Source organism: Pinus tabuliformis, chromosome 4_2 (assembly GCF_031772625.1).
Source record: "Pinus tabuliformis cultivar Carrire ecotype Pingquan chromosome 4_2, CPIR1, whole genome shotgun sequence".
Classification (NCBI taxonomy): Eukaryota; Viridiplantae; Streptophyta; class Pinopsida; order Pinales; family Pinaceae; genus Pinus; species Pinus tabuliformis.
In genome coordinates, this window is record NC_142304.1 from 31,626,273 (window position 1) to 31,633,226 (window position 6,954).

Genomic DNA, 6,954 nt, shown 5'->3' on the forward strand with positions numbered 1-6,954 from the left:
AAAGGCCCCTAAAATGACCTCACTCTTGCAAAATAGAACATGAAAGTTTTACTTCTGACCAAAGTGCTCCAGTGAGCCCAATGATATGATGGAGTGGGTCTGGCGGTGTGTTCTTAAACAATAGCTTAAGAAAGTCTTGGCATTTTTTCTGGGGCCTATGTCAGCTGCTATTTTATTAGTAAAGACCACACTATTGCCAAGCGGGGTTGATCTTTCCCTACTCTCTATCCTCATTAAAGCTGTTGGTGAACAAGAGATGCTAGTGCAGGTTACAGCATTTGTTTCTCTAATGTACGTGTGCATCTGCACATATTTTCCTCTTTTCAAGCTTGGAATGTTCACTTTATATTCCTTGACACCTGGCCCTTCATTTCATAACATGTGGCAAGCGAAGTGGTTAAATTTCTTCCCTGTAGTAACAAAAGGGTCGAAGGAAGGTGAAAAGTCAAAAAACTAAATGCCTAAATGATCCGATTTCATATTTTTGACTTCAGATATGCTCTGCAGCTACAGTTGTCGCCTTTTCTATTGGTCATCAAAGAGTTTCAAGTGAAATAATGAAACGTTGTTCTGTCTATAGAACAGATGGATGGTTCATTTCATATCCTCAAGATTTTAGTTGTAACAGCTCCCCATTTGGATCAATTTGTTTTCTCATAGTGGAGCTTATTTATTGCATAAAAAATCATTTGTAAAGGGTTCTAAGTTCTGAGAAAAAGTGTGGGAAGAAAGAACCCAGCACTATCACTGTACAGTTTTGATAGAGAAATAATTAAATGGTGCAGCTCTGATGTATAAGATTCTTGCGGTATGAGTTTTGGCATGCGTTTTTTCTCTCTGTTTCATTTGTATCATGTGATGTTTTGCAGTTCATTCATGATCATTTCTAGCTGAATACTTTTAAGTGAGAAAGGTAGAATTTAGTCATTGCTCTGCCTTGATGAAGTGTTCAGCCTTTATGTATTTTCTTCTGCTTGGAAAGGATTCATACATTAATGCCCTTTTCAGCTTTCTTTAACAGTATTTTCACCCCATTTAAATTCAATTCGATTGTTAAAACCTCATGCTTATCTCGCCTTATGAAATATCATGCACGTTTGGTTAAATCTCTGCTCATGTTGTCCTTGTCCCATACAACCCAGCAACTTAGTCATTAAATCAAATATCCCTCATTTAAATTCATTTACTAGCCTAAAATCAGTTCCCATTGTAAGTCATCTCGGACTCTATTGATCATTTTATCGAGATAGACTCAGAGAGAGCCCTCTCCTGTCCTCATAGGGCTAGCTACGAGGTTGAGCTTGGTTTGATGTTGCCTTGAACCTTCCTTCCTTCAGCCTGAGGTAGATTCGAGCGCTAACATAGTGGCGACTCCGCTGGGGATGAAAATGGTTTGCTTGAAGATTGTTTTGCCCCAGTACATCTATCAAGCTCAGATCTGATGGTTGATGGTGAACAATGATCAGACATAAGAAGACGGCTGAAATCATTCACCTGGCGACTCCTTTCACTGAAGAATCCAACAACTGGTGCTTCATGGTGACTCCACTGCAGAGAGATCAGCAGCTTTGACGTTTTCAAGATAGATCGAATTGCAAGAAGATACACTCCCATGAACCGAGATCACATCCAAGGTAATCCAGTCAATTCATGAACAACAAGAGGATATCTTCGTTCAAGTAGGTGAAAAAGTTTCTCTGGATGAATTTATGATAGATGATAGAGATGTCATGCTTGAGTTTCAAGAATCATCTGAAGTTGCTTTTCTCGTGATTGATGAATGTGATGATTGTAATGAGAATCTGGCTGTCATATCATGCCAAGATGATTAGAAATATATTCAGACTATAGCCGACCAGACCATTATGGATTCCATGTCAGATTCTTCTTCATATGTTTCGTGTTTTGAAACGTTCTTTGAAGAGGAAATCTGCTCATCTACTTGTTCATAATTTTTTGAAGACCAGGAATGTGCTCTTATTTATGAAGAAAAATCAGAAGCAAGAGAAAAAGACATCTCGTTTTATCAGCAGGAGGTGGGAATGGAAAATCTTCATGTTTTTCAAGATCCCCTGGCAAGTTTGTTGTAGCCAGCAGTGAAGGTGATTATTGTAGTGTTCAGTGATGAAGAAGATCATGGTAAATTAGCTTTTTGGAGACCTAGTTACAAGCATCTATAGTTGACCAGCAGATCTGATCAAGGGAATCAATCAAGAATGCATCTGCTTGATTCGTTACATTGGCATTTTGATATAGTTTGATGGTATACTATCTTGCAAGAAATGCAGGTGGTCATGTACTACCACCAAGCTTTAAGTTTTAAGTTTAGTTCTTAGTATTTTGAGTTAGTTTGTTAGGGTCAAGTTTCTTTTTTAGTCATGTCAGTTTGCATTGAGTCAGTTTCAGTCAAGTTTCAGTCAATAAATTGAGTCATGTTGGTTTTTCGGTATAATGGACTCCATAGCCCAATGGACGAAGGCACTGTCTAGCTCTTCCAGAGATCTGCTGTTCTTGGCACCTCCACGGAGCGGCAGCTGCCATCCCAATTGGAGCCAATGTTAGACTTAGTCTTGTCAGTCCTCTATCAGAGTCAAATTCACCAAGGTTCATTTCTCATCAGTTGCAGCCATCAAATGCCATTTTGGTCCAAAAGAGTCATTTTAATTCTTGAGTCCTGGATTTTGTCTCCAAAAGTGTGAAATAACGCTTGCAGGCCAAAGGGAGGTTCAGTAAGTTTCACTTCAAGATTCACATTATTAATAATGTTGAAGGACATTTCTTCTTCAAAACTCTGTTTTGAAGAAGAAATTATTAAGTTCGTTTAATACATGATTGATAAGATTTTACAGTTCTTCAGGCAGCCCTGCCCATCTTGCTAGGTTCAGCAGCTCCTATCCCTGCAAAGAATCAACAGAAGAGTCATCATTTTAATCAAGCAGGACACTAAAAAGAGCAAACTTCGATATTACCCATATGACATAAATTGAAACTATGAATGGCCTCCACAAACATGGAAAGACCCATCACTTGCAAATGCAGAAATGGAAGGAGCATTTAGTGACAATGATCATGTGGTTCAGATCGGGGAAAGCAAATAAGGAGTATGCACTCAAAGATAATTGCGGAGACAAATGAATCTGGAGCAAAATCAGTGATTAGGGGTAAACTGGGCAAAAAATGTGCTTGAGTTTGCCGGCGTGGCGCATAGGCTGAGTGGCGCGACGCACTGGGTGCGCGCGGCGCATAGGGGCCTTTTCCGCAGTGCAAAATTGCATGGGCGCGGCGCACTGGGTTGTGTGCGCGGCGCACAGAGCCTCCAAAGAAATTTTTCACCATTTCTTCCTCAAATTTCCGAAATGACTCAAATTTTCTGCTACAAGCTAGTTTTATGGGAGATCAGGTCGCTACCTGTTTCTCACAGATGATGTGAGGGGAAATTACCATTGCTTTGTTGCATGGTGAATGACGGAGGCGATCTGCATTTCATGTCTGCTTTGTGGGCATTCAAACGCCGAGTTTCCTATGCAGATGTGGTCCATGAAAAAAGAGTAGATTGGAGAACAGTTTAAACGTTTCCGTATGATGTCAAAAGAAGCATCTGGTTCTCTACTTGCTGGAGAGAAGTCCAATGATGCAATGGTTTCTAGGCCTAAGAAAGTTGAGTTGCCCAAGCTGCCCAGATACATCGATACTCGTGTTGCTGATATTTATCCTGTTACAAAGCCTGGTGATAGGCTTAAAATACTTAGCTCTAAAGACAAGTTCAAGGATGCTCCTTTGTTTCAGAAATAGATAAAAGGGACTTCTAATCAGTGCAGCAAAGTGAAAGACACGAAGATGATTGAACAGTCAAATTTTCTAGAGGAATTTCTGGGTACTGGTAAAATTGCCTCTGAAGCTGAGACATCACAGGGAGATGAGGAAGGCACCTTTTCATTGAACTCGGAAGGAAGCATGAAAGCTTCAGCTATCAGAAAGATGGGACATGTTGGTCAAAATGATACTGAGGGGTTGTCAAGTGTCTGGTCAGATGTAGATAGTCACCATTCTAATACACTATTGTTTGCAAACAACTGTGAAACCTCAGAAACAGATGTCAGCCATGATGAAAATTTGGTGGATCAAACAACAGGTAGTTTTGCCTTCATTCTATCCAAAGGCTCAACCTGCGAAATTGAAGAGTGGCAGAAGGCATCATCATCCGCAGATTGCTCAGGTGCTTTCCTTCAGCAAGGATTAAAAGACATAGTGAATCACTCTGACAGGGCTTGTAGAGAAAGCGGTCTTGATAGTACTCCACAACTGATGTATGACTCTTTCCTGGACACAAATTCAACTGGTGATCCTAATGTGAAGTTTGAAAATGAACAAAAATGCGTAGTGGAACAACAGACCTCTTTTGGATGCAAGCTTGGCAATCAATCACAACATGGCATACGTAGGCGCTGCCTAGATTTCGAGGCCTCAGAAGCTCAAAGGAAAACCATGAGTAACAGTTCCTGGAAGTCTACAATTCTAATGCCTAAAACCGATCCATTGTTAAATTCAACTCATGATTCAGAGACAAATACTTCATCATTAGTTTCTTGTGAAAAGGGTGTGACTTCTGACTGCAAAGCAAATTGTTCTGTTAAAGAGAGAAACAGGTGCAGGCATTGGAAGAATTTCTCATTCTACAGTCTGACTCAAGGTCCGCTCAGGCAAGGTCTTGTCTCGGTGTCCAGTATTGAATTCTGTTGATTATTGCTTCAACCATGGCAACTTATTTGCCAACTGCCTATCAGAATGGGACTACATCTCCTGATTGGCTTAACAAAGGAGACAATGCATGGGAAATGATAGCGGCCACGCTTGTGAGTATGCAGAGCATGCCAGGCCTAGTCATCCTATATGGCAGCATAGTAAAAAAGAAATGGGCTGTAAATTCTGCTTTCATGGCACTCTATGAATTTTCTGTTGTCATGGTCTGCTGGGTTACATGGACATATAAAATGGCATTTGGGCATAAATTGCTTCCTTTCTGGGGCAAGGCAGGTCCAGCACTAGGCCAAAAGTACCTCATCGAAGCTGCCAACCTTCCTGCATCACAGCGCAACCACCATAATGGCACCTTGGAGACCGCTATGATCGCACCTTTCTTTCCTATGGCTACCATGGTGTTTTTCCAGTTTTCTTTTGCAGCAATAACATTGATTTTATTGGCTGGTTCGGTGCTAGGAAGAATGAATATCAAGACCTGGATGGCATTTGTGCCATTATGGCTCACCTTCTCATATACAGTAGGAGCTTTCAGCTTATGGGGAGGAGGATTCCTTTTCCAATGGGGTGTGATTGACTATTCAGGAGGATATGTCATCCACGTCTCTTCAGGCATTTCAGGTTGACTGCAGCATCAGTGTTGAATATCTCAGATGCATTGCCGATGGGTGAGAAACAAGTGGAAATGGAAAATGAAGAGAAGTCCGACTGATAAACGATTCTTGCGTTCAAGGGTCTTCATGTATTCAAGCAGTGCAAACATACTTTGTCTCAACATATGGAATGAAGTTATAATCTCGGTGAAAGTATTTCGATGCAATTGCCATAGATGTATTCCGTGATTCGTTTGAAACAGCTCAGACCGATGCATGGTTGGGAAACACCTATGTCTTTTCGGCTGGAGCTGAATTTAAATGTATGTACACGTGTTCCTCAGAAACTACGTGGCTATCTCCATACTGGGCACGCAAAGGCTGCCCTTTTAAACCAATGCGTTGTTCAGAGGGATGAAGGGCGCATAATCATACGTTTTGATCCTGCTAAACAGAGTAATGAATTTGTTGTGATTGGGTTGCACGTGGTATTAAAGGAGAATTGCAGCTGGGTGCGTTCATTAAAAGCAAAATTTTAATGGAAAACCATTTTTATTGAAAAATTAGTTTTTATTCAGATGACACATGTAAAAGAAAACTAAAAAATTCGTAGAGCGGCCTCCAAATAGATAGTCCATCAGCAGACAACTGAGATATCTTTAAAGACAACTGGTCAAACTGAATATCGTTTGCCAGATGAGACTCTGGGAAGTGATCAATTCAAAACGGACAATCGTGATAAGGAAGGCTTTTATGCTAATATTGTTCTAGATACAGTTGAACGCAAAACTGTGGCTGGAAGGGAAGAAACCACAAAATGATGTTGAAGATATTATCATACCCCGAAATAAACAGGCAGTGTGCTATTTAGAAGAATCATGGTGTATAGAAGCAGGAGCAGCATCAACAAAGCAAAGTACTGAAGGTTCAAAATTATTTAAATGCTGCCCTACGAAAATGTGTACAAGACTCTCACCTACTGAGTATGATCTTCTGAATAACGATGATTGTACTTTGTTGAATCCTCCTATCAGTAGGATAAAATACTGGGATAAAGCTATCAAAACGGAGTTGAAAGAAATTGCTGAAGAGGCACATAAAATGCATCATTGTGGAGCTGTTTCAAATATTTCCTCATTCATTGATCGTTTGTGATTCCTTGCAGAAGTTGGTATCTTCTGCAGTACTGTGAAGGATAAAGTCTTATTTCCAGCCATTGATCAGAAAATTAGAAAACGTGTCTCCTTAATCAATGAGGATGGAGTGGAGAAAACACAAACTGAGAATTTCCGAAGCCTCATAGAAAGAATACACATTCTTGGAGGAAACATAAATACATCTGAAGTTTATTGTAAGTTTTATACACAGGCTAACCTGATAATAAGGGCAATTCAATAGAATTTTCTTGGTGAGGCGATTGAGGTGCTTCCTCTAGCATGTGAGCATTACAGTGTTGAAGAGCAACGCACTTTTTTCTATCAAAGCTTACGTATGATGCCATTGAAATTACTGGAATGTGTTTTACCATGGCTTGTTGCGATGCTGAGTGAAAAGGAATCAAAGGAAATGCTTCAAGACATGTGCCTAGTAGCTCCTGTCGCTG

General features: G+C 40.4%; 1 pseudogene; it reads left to right on the forward strand.

Moving 5' to 3' along the window:
• The first annotated feature begins 4,754 nt into the window (after positions 1-4,754).
• On the forward strand, positions 4,755-5,384 carry LOC149168189 (ammonium transporter 3 member 3 pseudogene; annotated as a pseudogene).
• The last annotated feature ends 1,570 nt before the right edge of the window (positions 5,385-6,954 follow it).